This window comes from Ursus maritimus, unplaced genomic scaffold (genome assembly GCF_017311325.1).
Source record: "Ursus maritimus isolate PB19 unplaced genomic scaffold, ASM1731132v1 scaffold_3, whole genome shotgun sequence".
Classification (NCBI taxonomy): Eukaryota; Metazoa; Chordata; class Mammalia; order Carnivora; family Ursidae; genus Ursus; species Ursus maritimus.
In genome coordinates this window covers 52,874,524-52,895,337 of record NW_024425563.1, presented here as the reverse complement: position 1 = coordinate 52,895,337, position 20,814 = coordinate 52,874,524, and positions in this window count along the sequence as shown.

The following is a 20,814-nucleotide window of genomic DNA, read 5'->3' as shown; positions in this document are numbered from 1 at the left end:
ATATTTGAGGCTTGGTAGGTAGGACAATCTCTACTCAACTCTGCTGTTGTGGTGAGAAAATCCTACGTGATACGTAAACAAATGGGCATGTCTGTATTCCAGTCAAATTGTAGTGATCAAAACATATGGCAAGCCAGATTTAGTCCATGGGCCATTGTTTGCTGTCCCTGCCATGTATAACTCCTGCTTCCCCTTACTTTTCTACCCCCCCAACCCCACCCCCAGCCAGCTTACTAAGCTCCAATCACACAGCTTCCTCTTAGCCCCTCCACGGCAAAAATCTTATTTTCCTTTGGCGCCTGTGTGCACCGTATTCTTGATAGCATTTGCTGTGACCTCGATGTTACTTCCTCAGCAAATTCTTCATTAATTGTACCTTATAGACCTCCTCTTGCTATTCTCCATGATAATTCCCTATTTCCTTAAGAGCATCTTGCATCTTATAATTAATATATGTATTTGTTTTCTTCCGCATCCCACCAAAACTTGAACATCTACTGTGATCTAGTTGTGTTCTAGACACTGGTGTTAAATTGATCATGGCTGACAAAGCTCCTGTCCTTATGGGACAAGCATTCTTTATGGAGAGACAAACAATAAACAAGGAGGCGAATAAACAAGAGACTACCAGATAGTACTTAGTGCCGTCCAGAAATAAAACAGGGCAATGAGAGACAGGTGAGGGAAGTTCTCAGTGAAGAGGGGACATTTGAGCTGAACACTAAACTGTAAGGAGACAGCCGGGCAAAGACTTGGAAGAAGATATTTTCATGCAAGGAGAAAAGTCCCTGGGGCGCGTGAGGTGGAGGTGGGTGGGTGGAGCTTGGCATGACCCGAGTAGCATCGAGAAACCAATATGGCTGGAGCAAGGTGAGGGGAAGGATGCGAAGAGGGAAGGCAGGCAGGGGCGAGATGTTGCAGAATCTCACAGGCCAAAATAAGATGTTTAGGTTTTATTCTACGTGTGTACGTGCATTAAACTGCAACAGGCCCTTAGGGAGCATGTGTGCTGTCCTGGGCCTTGAGTTAAGTCCTGGGATGTAGCGGTGAACATACTGTGTCTCCCATTAGACTGTGTGCGTCATGGGGGCAGAGGCTCTTTCTGTTTTCTCGTCTCAGGGGTCCTGGCATTTAGGTGTTCCTGACATTTAAGAAGCACTTGAGAAATATTTGTTGAATAAATTAAGGAATAAATGCATGAATGAGAATATTTTTTGAAATTTCTGGTATTATAAATGTGTCCTCAAGCTCAAAATTATGGGAACCCTGATGTAAATCTTCATAAGTTCTTTATCACTAAAATATAACTTTTTTTTTTTTTTTTGGAGCTGAGATGGAAAAAAAATGATGTGAAGGAAGCAATATAATATTTTTTAGAGTAAATAGTTATTCAAGTTGGACAAAGCATAGTGGGAAATTTTCCTGGGTCTTGAAACAAGAGCCCTAGCTCTGAACAAGTCACACCCCCAATTTCTATGTATTTCTTGAATAACATATTATTTTCCTGCTTTGAGCCATGGATACCAGGGACAAGGCAGCTGTAAGACGTTTTAGTGAACATAATACACTGTCACTATAAGAAGTGTTTGCTGTTATAAAACATTGTTTCTCACTTCATTTCACATAATCATAACCCATTAGGCATCTCTGTCTTTGACCTTCAATAAATATCTGAGGACACAAAGAAAGCTACACATGATATAATGGATTTCTCCACTTCCAGTTTGTTGGAGGAAAAAAAACTTCCTTAGGTTCTTTGAGTCTCATTTCCATTTCTTTCTTTCTAGTGTGGTTACCCTTTTCAAGTACACACTATTTTTATATCCACATTTTAATTCTGTCAGGTTCAACGTAAATGATTACGCAAATGTGGTATTTAATGCACGGTATTTCTTAGCAACTAGCCAAACTCTCCACATTTCATGGAACTTTTCCTTTACTCTGTGCGTTGTATAGGGAGATCATTCCACAGACTTTTTCAGCCTTCTTTAAAAGAAAAGCCAACTCCTTCTCGTTCCTAAACTCAGCATCTTTTCCTTTGGAATTGACTCCTTTTTCCTTTTTCTGCAAATGAAAGTACTTTTGTTCTCTTTCATGTCATGGTTTTTATTAACATGTGTTTTACAGGCTTGATCAATAGTTTTTGACCGCAGGTGACTTTGGCTGGCAGGAGACATTTGGCAATGTCTGGAGACATTGATGGTTATCACAACCTGAAAGGAAAAGTAGGAGGATATTAGCGTCTAGTGAGTAGGGGCCAGAGATCCTCCCAAATGCACAGAACGGCCATCCACAACGAAGAATGATGTGGCCCCACATGTCAGTAGGGCCAAGTTTGAGAAACCCTGAGTGCAATTAAGCTCTTGCCTCTATCTTTTTGAACAGATGGATGCTTGGAATTGTTTATAAGCTTTAGAAGCCCTCAGTAATTAAAATCAGTCTTCAGGTTTCCATGCCGTGATGAGCAAATCAGCTCAAAGAACATCAGTAGGGCTTGGCTCCCTCCACCTCCTACCATGTACGGAAGTCAGATACCTGTCCTAGAGCTTATGAGAAGCAGCCTAAATAGTAGGGCTCTATACCCTTTACACCCTGGGCCACGAGTGGGGTCGCGGTAAGGTGACTGAGCCTCTCATCGCTTCCTCAGTAGATGATTAATTATGAGAAAGGTTTCTGCATGAACTCAAAATTTCAGCTGTCTCCCAGAGCAAGTTGTCTGTGCTCAGGAAACATCTCTTTTGATTCAAGCCACCAGAAACTGATTATGCTTAACCCACATATGCTCTGCAGATCAAGCCTTCCCAGGCAGATAAAAGCCATGAAATTTCATAAGTACTGTAAAGTGTAAAAAATTTGGATGGCAAATGCACCAACACCGCCACCAATATCCTCAGGCTTGGGGCTGCTATTAACATCAGGCAGACATACTATGACTTTATTTCCTAAACTACATAGATAGTGCTTAAATGTATGGATTTATTATCACATTTGGCATATTTTATTTATAGCATAAGAAAGGTGAAACATTCTGCAGCATTGCATGTTAAGATTAGGATTTATTGTCCAGGAATCCTTGAACAATTTTATCAAAAGCCCATTTCTAGGTGGTGTTTTTCTGCAATAAATCATACGGCAAGAATCTATCAGTGGACACCAGGAGGAGATAAATGAGTGTAGAGGAAAGAGGGTCATCACAGATTTTTTTCTGTATCATGACCTGTCATTGGCAGAAATCCATTTATTATGGTTCACAGATGATTTTTTTACCTACTTGCTGTGTTTTCTGTTCGGGGTGTTAGCTAAGATAAAATGAAAACCTGGCAAAACATAAGCTATCAAAATCCATGAAGACAGACATAACTTATAGAGCATGAGACACAAAGAGTATCCATTTTTTTCCTCCTCCCATGTACCTGCAACTTTTATGGAGGGGGATATCTTTTTTTCAAACGTAAATATTTTAATTTTTAAAGTGACTGCTCCATTCAGGTAGGTAATGTCTGCTCCACTCAGGTGGGTAGTACGATTAATGGGAAAGCAGATCCCATTGCAGACTAAAATTTTCCCCCAGAATGTTTCTTTAGTAGAAAAGCAGTATCTAATAGTTGCTGAGTGGTTGTCAAGCACCCCTGAGTTTTCTCTTTTTTTTTTTTTTTTGCAAACCCTATCTTATTGAATCTGTCATCAGGACTCTGATTTGGAACAAGACCAGGTACATGAAGAACTACATGCTAAATGCCAGGCTGAATACGAGAATAATCTTTGTGAGGTTGTCACCATAACTACAATTGGATTTAGGTTTGATTGAAAGAATTCAATAAAATCTAGTATTTTAGGCTTCTTTTTTTTTTTTTTTTTTTTTGTTACAGATTTACTTTTATGCTGCCTTTCCCCCTCAAGTTGTCTGGGCTAAGAAAAAACTTGCAAAATGGTTTCCACCTTCTTAAAATGAAACACTAGCACGTAGTAAACCCCTGCCCCCCCAAAACACACTAGTGTGTATACATTGAACGAATGCTGTATTTCCACAAGAATACCTGCACCAGGTCTGTTTTATTAGAAGGGAGGCTTGGGGGCTCTGATGCCTCCATGACCTGGGATGAAGGGCCTGTCAGCTTGAGATAATGCCCCACAACACCCTACAGAGTCACTTTCTCTGCCTCCCTCTACAAACCTCCAGGGCCACCAAACGGACACTAGCTTGAAGCATAATGTAAATGAGCAATAGAGAATATATGGGTTGACGATAGCTTTCCTGGTGTGACCCAGACCAGGTCCCAGGCCTTCTGATAAGGAATTCAGAGCAGTTGAGATTGCCATCTCCCTTCCTCCTTCCCGGGCAGGTGCCGACAAGCCCCCCATCTCGGGGCACGTAAAGCTGCACACCAGCCCTGAACTCACAGACAGAAGCCAATAGCAAAACAGAAGCGACGGCTTCTTTCCTCTACTTTCTCCAATACAATCTACCTCTCTGAGGTCCTTGATTGGGAGAGATTGGATACAAACTTCTAGTCGCAGTTAAAGTATCAGGGGCTAGATGTGGCAAGTGAGGTATTTGCCTAGGGTGTAAAATTTAAGAGGTGTAGGGATGCTCCAAATCCTAGTCATCAAAATAAGATTTTAGTGACATTTTGAAGAATTAAAATTACTGAAAAAAACTGCAGAAGTACAATATCAATATTTTATTTAAATTTTTTAAGGATTTTATTTACGTAATCTCTAGACCCGCCATGGGGCTCGATCTCACAACCCGGAGAGCAAGAGTCTCATGCTCTACCAACTGAGCCGGCCAGGTGCCCCACGATATCAATATTTTAAATAAAGATAAGTTCAGTATTCTTGCTTTTCCTTTTGCTACAGTGTGGCTCAGCGTGGCAGGGCACAGTATCCATTGAAATAAGTGGAAGGGGGAGTGAAAGAAAGCCAGTGGTTGTCTTTGTGACTGCAGTGGTTCTACTCTGACAAGCTGGACATCTTACAGAAGCTTCAATTTATTGCATGATGTCAATGCTGCGAAGGGTGGGCTTCGGAGCAGCACAGAGAAATTTATAGAGGGAGTCGCTTCACAAGTTCTAGTCCTGGTCTGCCCCTCACTGGCTGTGCCAACTTGGGCAAGTCACTTGACTTCTCTTGTGACAGTCTGATCCATAAACGGATGTTGGAGAAAAACGAAGGTTTTGTATTGTTTCTGGAAGCTACCCTATCAATGAAAGACATCTACATTAGAGTAAGTGACTTGGTCACTGGATTGAATTTATTCAAGGTTAATCTGAATTATTACTTTTATTCTCCCAATCAAAACATTTCATTAGATTGGCTTTAAAAAAAAAAGATGTATTTATTTATATGTGAGAGAGAGGGGGGATGAGCAGGGGGAGGGGCAGAAAGAGAGGGAGAGAATCCTCAAGCAGACTCCCCACTGAGCACAGAGCCCAAAGCGCGGCTCAATGCCAGGTCCCTGAGATCATGACCTGAGCCAGCTACCTAACTGACTGAGCCACCCAGGTGCTCCTCATTAGGTCAGCTTTTTAAATCCTTGACCTAAGCACCAGAGAGGCCCTGAAATGAACTCTGAGGGCCAGCAGTAAATTCTCTTCCACTCCTGCCAAGGTTATAGCTACCTTGAGGATCCATAAAAGACTTCCAAGTTTCTCAGTTCTATGTCTTTAATAAACATTGTGATTGTTTTGGTTCTTAAAATATGTGGTGATAGCAGATGCCTTGTTCTTTTCCAGGTCCACGGTCCCTTCCTGGGGGGGGGGGGGGTCCAGGTAGAACTGAAACTGGGGAGAGTGGTCAGAGACACCAGTTATTACCAGTCTTTGAAGTGAAGCCCATAAAAAAAAGGAAGATTCATGAAGACAGCAGTTTTACATCACATAATCTCAGACTTCTCTTCTTGGCTGTGTTAATCGCATTTTACCCTGATATTAGTAATTAGAAATTAGGAATTTCATTTAAATCCCTTGCCCAATAATTATTCCATCTTTTCCTTCAGCATATTAAGGTACTTCATTTATAGAATCTTAGACACTCGTTCTTCTTTAAATGTTAGCCTCTACTTTGAAAGATGGCGTGTGCCCAGTTTTTTGCCATCGATGGGGTATTTTTTGAGAGGAGTACCTAATTATAAATGATAAGCAGTGGAAAGCAGAAGTATTTCATTGCTTTTTGAGATTACAGTGAACTAAGAAAACTTGAAACATCATACAAATAATCACACTTAAGGCATTTGTTGTGCTGATCTCATAGAAGAAAGTCTCATTGTGTGAGTGCGAGTGTGCGTGCGTGTGTATGAGAGAGAGGTCACACCTGTGTGTGAAAATCGAACTTACTTTTCCTTTCTTGCCTACTTCCCCAGAGCTGTGTCCACTGCTGTCCTTTGGCTGTGACCGCTGGTCCCTGTCTTCTCTCTTCTAAGTCTTGTTATCAGTGGAGGCATATCTGAAGCCTTTGCTCGCTCGGTCTGAAAACAGTTAATAATCCATGGAGCTGGTAATCCATGTGGTGTTTGATTGTAGGGCCAATGGGAAGAATTTAAATACTTTAACATCTAAAATACCTTAGTTTGGTTGTTATAAAGAGAGTGACTGCTAGAAACAGAGAAGACTGACTGGACTTCTAACCCATTGCAGGGTGTAAATTAAAGCCTGTCGTTGGCTATTTTAACTTAGTCTAGACATTTTATACAATCATTGTCTCAACAGGGCAGAAGAATAAAAGGAGCTTGCTTCCTTTGCCACATCTTTTCTTTTTTTTTTTCCTTACCATCTCTGATATATGGGGGAAGTGGGGAGAGGAAAGGGGAGGCAGAGAGGGAGGGAGAGAGGAGGGGAGAGAGCGAGAAAAGGAGGAGGGAGAGAGAGAGAGAGAGGGAGAGGGAGAGAGGGAGGGAGAGAGATGCATTTCACTTTTTTATTAGTTTGGAGAATTAACCTGAAAAGAAATATAAGTTACATGGCTGCTTAAAGCATCCCTCAGGTTAATTTATCCAGAAAATCTCCAGTTAGCCATAAAACATTATGAATCCAGAGGCACAAAAAGTTCCCTTTGTTACCAAAGAAATGAAGTTGTGTCCTGGGAGGTAACAATAACAAAAAGCATGCTCTTTAAAAATGATGGTTTGACCATTCTGACCTATGAATTGTTTTTAAGATAAACAAAATTACAAGCTGAAAAGAAATTCACATATCTAGTTAGGTTTTTCGTTGCTTCTACTGCCTTCTTGGGCTGATGTTTAAAGGATTAGAATAAAGCTTACCTTCTGTGTGTTTTTGAAACTCCCCAGTGATCAGCCTCCGAGAAAAATGCCCTGCTGTATCATATTTCTAACACTTAAAGATCTAATTGGGATATTGTTCTGTACATGCTGTTAGACACTGTAGTGACAAGAAGAGTCCTAGCCCACGTTGGCCGGGAGCCAATACATACCTTCCCCGAACAAAGTGCAGGGTAATTAAAGCTCAGCTATGGAGAGAACAGCGCAGACCAGACCTGGCCCAGAAATAGCCATCAGGAAGGAGCTGCCGAGCATGCTCCTTGGGGCCGTTGGGAGCTCCTTGCTACATTCATTTTCCTTTTCTTTTCAGATAGAGGCTGTTTGTTTGTTGTTTTTTGTTTTTTTAGCATCTGAGGTATTTTCTTCTTTTATTCCTCGCCCCCCCCCCCCGCAGTTATGGACTATTTTGTGAGAAGTCGTAAATTAAAAAAAAATCAATATCTCCCTCAATCAGTTATGTGAAATTACCTGAAGAACACCCTTAGGAGATCAGAGGTAGGGTTTCATATACTGTAAAGGAAAGGAGGCATTTTAGAAGCTTCATTTCAATGACAAATGGAGAACTAAGAACTAAATAAAATGCAGGGGGTATTTTTACATCGGTCACAATTCCTATTCAAACGGCCTTTTTAAATGTGCACCGGCCTTTCACGCAGAGCCACTCAAATGCCCTTGCATAGCAGGTTCTGCAAGTAAATCAGGAAGGCGTTGGGGTTGTGTAAGCCTGCAACCCGACCCCGGGAAGCGCGGCTCCCTTTCTAGCAGAACCATTTAAAAGATAGTTTTTCCGTTCCTTTTTTTTAAACCACAATTTTGTGCGAATCATCAAGCACTGGGAACCTCTGAATAGCTAGTACCCGCCATGAAACCTAAAGGATTTACACTGGGACTTCCCAACACGACGAAAGGGAACAATGCGTATAAATCCCTTTCGCAGTGATGGGGAAATGGGATCCTTAGAAAGCTCCTTCCCTATTCAATGAAACCTGCCAATTTTTTACTCTTAAAATATGATTCCGTCCATAGGGCAACTTCAGAATAGTGTCTCCACATTTCTTTAGACCATGTGTAAATCAAGGGCTGTTCAGCAGATAACCGCGGATAAATCATCCGTATTTTCTTCCTTCTTTTTTTATAGAAGTCATTTGCAAGATCAATTTCTGATTCTGCAGAACTCCTTTGACCAGGTTAGACTCTGGCTGGCTCGCTTTTTTATTTTGTTTTGCTTTTCCCTAAGTGCGCCTCAGGAAGCGTGATGATAGTCCAAGTTCAGTATACAATCATGTGGCAAGGTCAAACGGAGAGTTATAACAGACAGGCAGCTACTTATTTATACATGTTGCCGAGCTATGCTGAGGAAGCCTCCGCACATTCAAGTTTTTAAATCATATAACTTGCTTTCAAATCAACTTCCTCAAGACAGCTGAAGGATTCCAGTCAATAGGTACCCTAATGTTTTTTTTTAATTAAATCTCTATAGGTCACTTAATGATTGTGCGGAGGCTTGATGCAGCCCCCAGGTGAAAGACGGTCTGCAGAGCATAAAGAATGAGCTGCTCTCCTTCTGCTGCAGCCTGTGCTGATTTACAACCACTTTGTGTTTGATGTTGGACAGGATAATTTCATCAGTCTCCAACCCTTGTGATCACGTCCCAAAATGACTCGTCAGGTGAAGCCCCGGCGGAAGATTGCTTGTCACCTGTAGGAAGTAGCTGTCGGCTCTGAGTACTCTTTCCTCATAAATGTAATCATCTGTTAGTTATTCATTGAGCTATACTTCATGGGCTCGATGGAGTGGCGAGGGCAAGGGACCAACTGCTCACGGGGAAAATGCGTAGAAACAACACTCTGTGCCCGTTGTGTTTTTCCTCCTTCTGTCTCTCATCTCTTTCATCGCATTCTTCCAAGGAAGAATGCGTCTGTGGGTTCGTGGTTGAAGGTTACTGTGGAAAATAGCCATTTCAGGATACTTAAGAATTTTGTTTTAATTTTAAAAAAATTTTACAAGTGAAGAAGTAGATTTAGAGATGGGGATTTGCCGGATGTCAGACGATTTGCCAGGTTTGCCTGATTTTCAACTCTATTCCTAACCAAGCCACGGTATTCCAGAATAAATCAGTATTTCAGTGAGGTGACACAATTGCTGCTCTTACACTTTTAAGCCTAATCTGGGATGAAATAATTTATATATTTAGGCATCATGTTTAATTTCATCCAGTTCCTAAGTAGCCACTTCATTCATTCGTTTTTTGATCCAACACTTAAGAAGCTTCTACTGTGTGCCTTGCATGGTGGATATGATGGTCAACAAGGTAGGTATGGCCACCGCCCTTGTGGGGCTCACCAGAGGGAGCAGAATATATCATAAATTACTCCAGAGGCTTTGTGGTTATGGCCTATGAAGTCAAGGGCGATGGGCGTCTTTGGTAAGTGTGGCTGGAGAAAGCCAACAGAGGACGAGACACTTGGGCTAGGCCATAGATGACGTCCGTATCTTGAAAGTGAACAGATTTTGCCACCCCAAAATATGCTGCTGTGGCATATTGATTATTTGGGGCTGATTATTTTTAAGAAATAGCAGACACAGGAAAAACTAAAAACTGAAAAGTTACCCTCTTGTAAGAGACATTTACATGTATAAAGGAAATCTCCATTTCTTCCCCTGCTGTATCAGGAAGAAAGGGAGGACTCAATTTCTAGAAACTCTTATCAATGAAGAAGTCAACAATTCATATCTGCATCACAACCTTACCCTTGTTTACTATGTTTTTCCTGGTAACCTCCCATAACTCACTCCCCACCCCCAATCTTCTTTTGTCTTTAGCTGATGATGGTATTTAAGGTGATGGCTTCACACATTTTGGGGAGTTACTCAGTTTTCCTGGGTCTCTTTCATATATACAGGAGGTATACATGTTATTTAACTTCTATTTGTTTTTCTTCTGTTAATCTTACGTCAATTTAATTATTAGGCCAGCCGAAGACCCTAGAAAGGAAGAAGGGAAAACCTTTGTGCCCCGACAGTTTCAGTGACCCAGATGGGACCTTCACGGGCTGGACACTGCTCACTCCGAGGCTGCTGCAGCTGAGAGATCATGGGACCCCTTATGAGAGCCAGGAGGAGGTGAGAATTCTTACCATGTTAGTCTCTGCCTGTAAGATCTGTTGGAAGCAAGAGTGGTGAGAGTTCTTTCTTCCTCTAAATTTAGATTAGCAGGAGGAAATATTTGTGTGAACTCTGGTAAGGATTTGTAGTCAGTACTCTGGTTGTCTGTTGGACCCGTTCCCCTCAGAGGTGGTCATTGTTTTCTTTAGTCTCTGTCTTTTGCGTTGTTTGTCATAAAGAGGAAAACTATACTCTGAAGAGGTTTTCCTTTTGTCTTGTTTTCTGTCCTAAGAGCTAGGCTTTGTGGCCAGTGAGAATGTTGTCTCTGGTCTCTGCCATCCAGAAGGTACACGGAACAGTGTGCATCTTGGTGGCCAGTCCAGTAGACTGGGGTTCCAAGACATGAAGTCACAAGCAGCATTCTCTTTGTCCGTTTGTGCCAGCTCTCAGGGGATTTGGTCATAAGGCGTCCCAGTCCATATGCGGCCTTTGTCACCTCAAACTTGGTTGTCTTGTTAGCGCTGGAAAAGCCCCATTGCCATAGCGCCTGCCTGGTGTCAAGGGTTATCGGATCTACGACTAGAGGTGTCCCACGTTCCTGTGGGAGATCAGAGACACTGTTTTCACTTCATAGTTTTGTTTTGTTTTGTTTTGTTTTTTAAGATTTTATTTATTTGACAGAGACAGCCAGTGAGAGAGGGAACACAAGCAGGGGGAGTGGGAGAGGAAGAAGCAGGCTCCCAGAAGAGGAGCCTGATGTGGGGCTCGATCCCAGAGCACCGGGATCACGCCCTGAGCCGAAGGCAGACGTTTAACCGCTGTGCCACCCAGGCGCCCCTCACTTCATAGTTTTTATCATCTGCAACAATGAAGGCCTTTGCTTTTTCAGGCTAACTCTGGGAGTAAATGTTCTGGAGCTTGTGTGGGCTTCATCTTCTGTACTCTCTCATGGGAATCTTCTGACATCCTGGGTTAATCCATGAAGAGGCGTGGGAGATTCATAGATCCTACTCAGCAGTGGCCAGAATGGGAAAACTTCTATATTTGCTGACATTGTTTTTAGAGAACTCTCATCATAAACAATTGATTTATTGGTACCTGGGGAAAGAGCAAGTTAAAGTAAACACAAAGGGATATAATGGCTAGCTTTCAGAACTCCTTTAACAAGATGAAAGAACTGAAATTCAAGCAACAATTAATGTCCATATCAGTGTAAATCCCTCTTCCTCAAATCAGGCCCCATCTGCCTCCCTTTTCCCACAAGATTTGCAGAGAGCACTCCGGCCTGATCTCCAGGCCCGGGGTATATAGGTTATTCATGTGACACGAAAAGCCCGGCAGTGAATTTAGCAGAAGCACCCAAGAGGAGCAGTAGGGCTTGCTTTGCTGTTCCTTCCAATTCCTTCTGCTTTCCAGGGCTCTGTTATGAGGCTCTGCCAGCTTCAAGCCTTCCTATGAAATAACCTTTGCGGATGTCTCCTGAACTCCCACCGCGAAGAGTTCCTGTCCCCTCAACAGCAGCACATCTTCTAAATTACAAAGCGCTTTAGTTGGAAATCTCCCTGACAGAAAGAAGCAAGTTTAATTGGAAAGGTAGGTGAGTCCTTTGATATTCAGGGAGCAATCTAGATCTTTGGGGAATTAGAAACAACGGTCTTTTCCTTACGAATCTGTACAAAACCAGAAATGTGACTCTGGAAGTGATCCAAAGCTCACCTATGCTTATCACTCCCCAAACCTGCCCTATTCACCTCAGAATGCCTGCAGATATTGTAAAAGATCAGGACATTAGAAACAGAATTGTCTTGCGCTTAAGAAAAGGAACAGTTTTAGTTGTAATTACTTTACACCTCTGATAATAGGCAAAGATACCCCAAAACTCCTTGGTGAAACTTGGATGCTTTTTCTGTGCCTTTGTGATGTAGATTTTATTTTATCATTTTTTTAAGATTTTATTTATTTGAGAGAGAGAGACAGAGAGAGCACAAACAGGGGGAGGGGCAGAGGGAGAGGGAGAAGCAGACTCTCCCCTACTCCAGGACCCTGGGATCCTGACATGAGCCCAAGGCAGACCCTTAACAGACTGAGCCACCCAGGCTCCCCATGATGGTAGATTTTATACCCTTATCTTCTCTTGGACCAAAGAATCATTCTTTGAAATGCAAACTTGAGAGATGATTCTCATAAGAAGAAAAAACATATTTGGAAATTGAGTTAATGAAAAATTTTAAATGTCTTCCCCACGAATATTAGCAGAGCAAGCTTTAGCCATCTAAGCAGGTAACATTAATTTATTCCGTCTGCCAGAAACAAAGTTTAGATCCAAGTACTCTTTTATAAACCAGTGAATTTTGTATTCTATGCCCGTCTCGTGGCTAATATTTAAAAATGAAGCTGTAAGATCTGTTTCTGTCTGTTGGTTTATGTGTGTGCAGATATAGATCTATATCTCATTAAATATATAAATTACATATATAATATATAAACATATATAAATTAAATGTATATATATATATGTTATAGATATGGAGCATTTTTCTACCTCCAAATAGTACTGTCAAAATTAATTTGTAAATTGCTCTACTTAATTGGCTTAAAATTAAGTGTTTAAAAATTAACTATTCCTGAAGTTCTCAGAAATGGAACGTAACCCAAATGCTTTTCAGGTTCATGTTATCTGAAAAATTATTTGGTATTAAAGCCAGTTTAGGTTTGTTGGTTTAGTTAAAATAGACATGTCTTTAGAGTTATCAGCATTAAATTCAATACTTTTATGCTACCTAGACTAGGAAAGATCAAATAAGTTCCTGTTATCTCTTGCCAGGTTTGACAGCAGGAAAAATAGCTGGTGTGCTAACTGACTGTGTCTCATGTCTCACCCTCGGTGAGACTACCTCATGGGTAGTCTCAACATCATTGTTGGGGGCAGTGATTTAGGTCGATGTAAGCAGGATAAGATCTTAGGTGAAATTTCTTGCAATAATTATATTGTATTGTATGTGTACTTAAAAATGACTTCCCGGGGCGCCTGGGTGGCTCAGTCGTTAAGCATCTGCCTTCGGCTCAGGGCGTGATCCCAGCGTTATGGGATCGAGCCCCACATCAGGCTCCTCCGCTGGGAGCCTGCTCTTCCTCTCCCACTCCCCCTGCTTGTGTTCCCTCTCTCGCTGGCTGTCTCTCTCTCTGTTAAATAAATAAATAAAATCTTAAAAAAAAAAAAAACTTCCAAAATCTTTTTGGTAACTTGAAACTTCAGCGTTTTGCTCAGTTAAATGGTAAACATTTTTGAATATCCGGATAATTTCCAAATAAGATAAAATAATGAAACATGAATGACTGAACGTAAGTTTATCAACTTTTGGCTTTCTTCTTACAGAGAAACTAAAGATATTTGGGTCTGTTAGAAAGTATACTTTGTCAGACGTTGAAAAATTCCACTATGGGGAAGCATATGCTTCTAGAACTCATGAAATGCCTTCATAAATTTGACAGCCTAAAAGAAAACGGGTGTAACAGACAGCTCACAGCTTACTACTTCGTTTTCACTAGAAATTCGAGTATCTAAGGGCTGAGAATTCTAATACGTGTGGTTAAAACTACGAGAAATAATGAGGGAAATAACTGTGCAAATAGGATGTATTTTTGGCCAGGAAGAGGTATGAGAGTATGAAAATGCATTTTTGTTAAGGGAAAAGACTGTAAATTTGTCTCACAGTAAAACTGGTGATCACAAAATGGGCAAGGGGAAAATAAAGGACACATTGAATAGAACTTTGGAAGAGAGGGAGAATGAATTTTATTTTGTGTAATTAAGGGGGCTGACATTGAATTGCTATTATGAGGGTTTTAAAAATAAGCTTTAATATTAATGGTATACTTAAGTAAAACTAAAAGTTAATTTCCTTTGATTTGCTAAACAGTTAAAGTTTTCTCGGACTATTGGTCTACCCCAATAAGAGACTGAAAGTTCTTCTTTACCTTTTAAGTAATCTACCTAGAAAGCAAAGACTTTGTGTTTTGCCAAAGCTACTTCCTATATTCATTATCACCAGGTCTTGAATTACTCAGGAAAACTAAGTCATAATTTTAAAAGAGCTAAGTTTTGCTCACAACTGTGCAACCGTCTGTATTTGCCTTCGAAATCTTTTTTTGTCACTTAGGTTAAATGGATAATTAAATATAGTTTCATAATGATCTGTGATCCTATTTAGTCCTGTCCAAACTTCTTGGCATTTATGTCAGACTTCCCATGGATGATCATGGGATTTGGGGCTGTGCCCAACGATCACAGAGTTTGCTCTGTATCAGTCTCTGTTTTGAGGGCCTGAGTGGTGGGTGGGACATGGGTAGAGGAGGCTTGAGGCAGTGGCCATGCTTGAAGTTAGAATTACTGGGGAATTGAAGCTAGATCTCCAGCAGCCGGGTGGGTCCTCATCTGGTTGATTCAGAGTGCTAAGAAGCATCCGGGTCTAGGCACAGTCCCAGGAGCAGATCTGAAATGCCTTCAAGATGTACTAGGAATCCTACTGTGATGAAGATTTGATCATGGCCAGGGAACACGGAAACTTCCAGGGCCTTATCTATTCCAGTGCTTAAAACGAACTTTGCCAATGCATGTAGTTTGATCCTTGTACCCTGCCAGACTGGACCAGAATATTCTTTCCATTCATAGTTTTGCATTAATGGAATTCCTGGAGCACAAATTTGCTCTTTAGATCGGCAAATACATCTTTGTCAGGGCCCAAGCTCTGCCCCCTGCACTTGTTGGCATTTTGCTCAAAGTCTTATCAAAAAAAAAAAAAAAAAAAGAATAAAAAAAGAAAGAAAAGAAAAGAAAAGAAAAGAAAAGAAAAGAGGCTGCTCCTAATGAGTGAGGCATTCTGATATTCTCTGGGGGGAAGGAAGACCTTCTTCTTATAAAACAAAATAACCACGTCAATAAACGGTTGTTAAACACCTCCTGTGTTCTAAAGGCATAGTGTACTAAAGGCAATGTGTCATAAAAGTGTGCAGAAAGAGTCACTGGAGACATGGCATGGAATTACCTCTGGATGCTACAGAGTATGGAACTTCCTAGAACTTTTCCCCATATAAACCCACATATGCCTCTGTGATTTGATGTTGTTCACTTTGTAGTATGAGAACACAAAGTAAATTACTTTTAATTATTGGGCTCTGAGGCATTGAAAATTGGTACTTCTGTCACTAAAGACAGCAATGAAATGGGGAAGAATGGCACAGGGGTAAATAATTTCCACTTATTTATGTTCATTAGAAATTGCCGAGTAGATTCACTTTTTACTCAAAAAATAAAAGTGTTCCCAAGCTGGGAGGTGTCATGTTCGGCTAAGAGAAAAAAAAAAATTTATGATCAAATTAAAACATGCAACGCTGGGAAAAAGGCTTATTATAGATGTTGTGATGAGTGACTCTCAACCATAATGTTCCTGGTAGGCACCAGGGTAAGGAAGGTTTCCTTTTATTAAGGTTATATCTCTTTAACAAAACCATATCAAATGAAGATAGAAAGAAAAAATAATGTCTGTGGCAATGCAGACCTTTTGTGGCATCACTGCCATTGGCCATAAGCACAGACAGAGTAGAATACTGGCGTCAGTGATCGTCTAAATGCAGCCCTGCAAGGCATACCTTTGGCACAAGCCAAATCATGTACTCCCCAATTTCCTTCTATAGTTGTGAAACTGGCAACCTCACTGCTCCAGTTCCATTTGGAGAGCATATGACTCCCCTGAAGCATGGCAAATGTCCCAACCTTCCCTAGAGGAAGATGGGATTGTCCACTGGGAAACGGTCTTCTAGAAAACAGGTCTAATGTCTGCCTGTAACTGAAGGTCTGAGGCTCTGCAAGACAGAGGGAAGGAAGGTAGTCTTTGCAAAATAAACCCAATGTCAAGAGTTCATGGGAAATCACACCTTAAAAATAAAGCCATGATCCTACTGCAGAAGGTGATGTAGGGCCTTCTTTACTCTAACAAAGCTCCATTGTTTTCCCATGGTTTTGCTTTATGGGGTTTAAATTAAAGGGAAGCCTCTCTCTGGCAAAGCAAATCTTTGTTTTAAAACATTTAAGTAGCACCTATATTGGTGAACTCCCTTGAGGGCCAGTGCTTGTTCTGAGATGAATTTTTTTTAATTGGAAATATTTCAAATCATTTTCATGAAAAAAACAACTACAAGGCAAGAAGTAAACTACCACAATACCATACAACTTTACTTAGACACTGTCTCCTCAGACATCTAGTGTATAGAATGAATTCGTTTCTCTTTTAAGCACCCAGAACTTACTAGACATGTACCATCCTTGGGACAAGAAAGAAAATGGTAATTCAAATTCTCTTGCAGTATCCTAGTTGGCCTGATTATTCTACTGATTCTGGGATAGAGAAACTTGAAGTAAAAAGTTGACTTCTTTGGTAGGGATCGTAACCTGGTACTTCCAAACTTATTTCATTAAGTTTACCACATAATTATAATTGAAGAAAATATAGGGTTCATCTTTTAACCCGTTATTACAAAATCCTTCACTTTAAAAGCTGTTATTAAAGAAAGGAAAAGTAGCCTTTCAGCAAAAACCAAGTTGGAAAGCATTATAACATATAGAGCAGACAGAGGACTTCTTGATTTACTGTGTTATGGGAAAGACAAATGAGACTTTTAATCTTTTATTTTTATTTATTTATTTGAGATTTTTAATCTTTTAAGCAATACTTCTGGGTATCTCCTTTTCTATTTTCATGGAATTTCATGAGGACATCAATATTAATATCATGAGAGTTCTGAGCCACTATTTCAGCAATGTGTGGCCTGTTTGTCTTTTTCCTCTTTGTTTTTTTAATTTTATAATGAAACGTGTATTGAATGCAAAAAATAATTTCATCATTTTTTTAAATGCTTAAAAACATAAGGTTCATTAGAATTAGCTTACCCAAAAGTGTACACACATTTTGGAGTAAGATTTAGGCCAAGTGAGGGTGATAAGCACTAAGCTCCTGTAAGCACAAGATGTAGGAGCAAAGAGCAAAGTCTCAAGAAAAGTCTCATTAAAGAGATCAAAAGCAAACTAAGATCTGAATGATTAGAAGTCAGCCAAAAGGACTAAGAAACAAAATGTTCAGGGCAAAGGGAATAGCCTGTGCCAGAGCCTAGAAGTTAGATTTAGAACAGTTTGTTGGGAGATTTGATTTGAAGCTATAGAGTGCTGGGAGAATGGCAGAGAAAAGACTGGAGGGATAAATGGTTCAGAATGTGGACTTTATCTCAAGGACAACTACTAAAAGGTTTTGAGCTTGGGAATGGCAAGATCAGATTTGCATCTTTTAAGATCAATTTCATAGCTGCTCAGGGGATGAATTGGTGTAAGACATTTGGATAACCACTCAGGGAAAAAATGTAAGACATTTGATTTAAAAGATAGATTAATGTGAAAGAAACATTACAAAAATTTTGGTGGGGTCCAGATTCTCCCTGGTTGTACATATCATACTTGGGAGTTGTATGATATCTATTGGGAGAGGATGTGTTGAAAGGTTTAAAGCCTAGAGAAACATGATGGCTGTATCGTTACTGTTGTCAATCATTCTGCTAGTGACTTTTTTTTTTTTTTTTTTTTTTGCCAACTATTTATTACAACTAAGAAACCACCTCCTAGTTAGTAGTTTAAAGTTACTCTTCATTTCATTATGCTCACAGTCTGTTGGTCAGGAGTTTGAGCTGGGCTCACTTGGGAGATTCTACTGCCTTATGTCGCATCAACTGGGTCACTTGGTAATATTCAGTTGGTGACTAGTCTGGTCTGGAGGGACCAAAATGGCTTCACTCACATGTTTGATGTCTTGACCAGGATGGCTGAAAGGCTGCACTAAACTGGGCCACTCTCTCTCCACATAGTTTGAGGACCTCTCCACCTGGTGTCTCCAGTTGGGTGTTCAGACTTCCTTACATTGTGGCTCATTTTGGGCTTTTCATTTTGACCATTTCAGTTCTAGCTGACATAATTCTTTTAAAAATTTTGTGGAATTCCTGTACATCAAATTATGTTCCATTCCACAAAGCCCTTCAAGATAGGTCCTTCTCTTCCTTAGGCTCTGTGAGAGCTGCTACAGGACAATGCTTCTAAGATTCTTGAAAGTCTTTTGTTAAATCAAGAGAGTCTTGAAGACACATTCTTAAGATCTTTGGAAAGCCTTTTGTCTAGTTGAAAGTGTCCATAAGTCTCATCTTTCTGTGATCTTAACAAAGGGTTGTATAATTTTATCCTTGACTTCAACTGTGCCCTGAAACATTTTACTTCCCTAGATTCAATCCTTGCCCCAAGGCCATTTCTTACTTGGAGAATCTTCTGTGTCTTCAGAACCTATCCTGGGCCCTCTACGTTTCTTTTAAATTTTGCTCAAAAATGGACCATTCCTTTGACTATAGTTTTTATCTTCTGTTTCATAATAGGAAGATTCACTTCAGTTTTAAGGACACAATACAGGCTCATAGCGAAGGTATGGAAAAAGATATTCCACACAAGAAGAAAATGAAAGGGAGCAGGATAGCATACTTAGATCAGACAAAATAGACTTTAACTCAAAAATTATAGAAGAGAAAAACAGGGTCATAGAAAAACAGGGTCATCCCCCCCAATAGAGGGATCAGTCCATCCATAAGATATAACAATCATAAATATATATGCACCCAACATCAGAGCACATAACCATATTAAGCAAATACTAACAGATCTGAAGGGAGAAATAGACAACAATATGGTAATAGTGGGGGACTTCAATACTCCATTTTCAACAATGGATACATCGTCCATACAGAATATCAATAAGCAAACTTTGGAGTTGAACTATACTTTTGACCAAATGGACATAACATATATACAGATCATTCCACCCAATAGCACCAGAATATACATTCTCTCAAATGTACATAGAACATTCTCCAGAGTAGATCGTATGATGGGCCAAAAAACAAGTTATAGCAAATTTAAAAAGAATAAAATTTACCAAGAATGAAAGATACCAAGTATCTTTTCTGACCACAGTTCTACAAAAATAGAAATCAGTAGCACAAGGAAAAATAGAAATTAACAAATCTGGGAAAAATTAAACAACACACTTTTGAACAACCAATAAGTCAAAGAAGAAATAAAACAAAAAATCTTGAAATAAATGAAAATGGAAATATGACCCACCAAAACTTATGGTGTGGAAAAAAAAAAAAACTTATGGTGTGCAGCAAAAGTAGTTCTAAGAGGGAATTTTACAGAGATAAATTTTATAGAGATAAATGCCTACATTAGGAAAAAAGAAAGACTGCAAATAAACAACTTGACTTTACACCTCAAGGAGCTAAAAAAGAAACAACCCCAAAGTTAGCAGAAGGAAGGAAATAACAAGATCAGAACAGAAACAAGTGAAATAGAGATCAGAAAAAGAATAGAAAAAAAATCAAAGAAACTAAGCTGGTTTTTTGAAAAGATAAATAAAATTGACAAACTTTTAGCTATGCTGACTAAGAAAAAAGAGAAGACTCCGTTAAATAAAATCAGAAATGAAAGAGACATATAACTAATATCACAGAAGTACAAAGGATCATTAGAGACTACCATGGACAATTTATACAAATTGGATAACCTAGAAACAGTAAGTTCCTAGAAGCATACCTACCAAGACTGAATTACGAAGAAACAGAAAATTGGAACAGACCAATAATGAGCAAAGGGATTGAATCAGTAATCAGTAACCTCCCAACAAAGAAAAGTCCAGGTCCAGATGGTTTCCCTGATGAATTCTACCAAACATTTAAAGAAGAATTAACACCAATATTTCTCAAACTCTTCCAAAAACTTGAAGAGGAGGGAATACCCCCAAACACATTTTGTGAGGCCAGCATTATCCCAATAACAGAGCCAAATAAGGGTGCTACAAGGGAAGAAAACTACAAGCCTATCTCCCTAATGAATATAGATGTGAGAATTCTCAAAAAAAATTAGCAAACCAAACTCAGTAGCACATTAAAAAGATTATCAAATGGGAAATATCCTTGGATGCAATGATGGTTCAACATATGTAAATCAGTAAATGTGATACATCACATTAACAGACTGAAAGATAGAAATCGTATGATCTATTGAGATGTCAATAGACAAAAGGAAAGCATTTGACAAAATACAGCATCCTTTTGTGATTAAAAAATCTCAACAGATTAAGTATAGGAAAAATGTATCTCAACAGAATAGAAGCCACATATGATAAACCCAGAGCTAACTTCATATTCAATAATGAAAGGTAGATAGCTTTTCCTCTACGATCAGGAACAAAACAAGGGTGCCTATTCTTATGACTCCTGTTCAACAAGTACTGGAAGTCCTAGCCAGAGTGATTAGGCAAGAAAAAGAATAAAAGCTATCCAAACT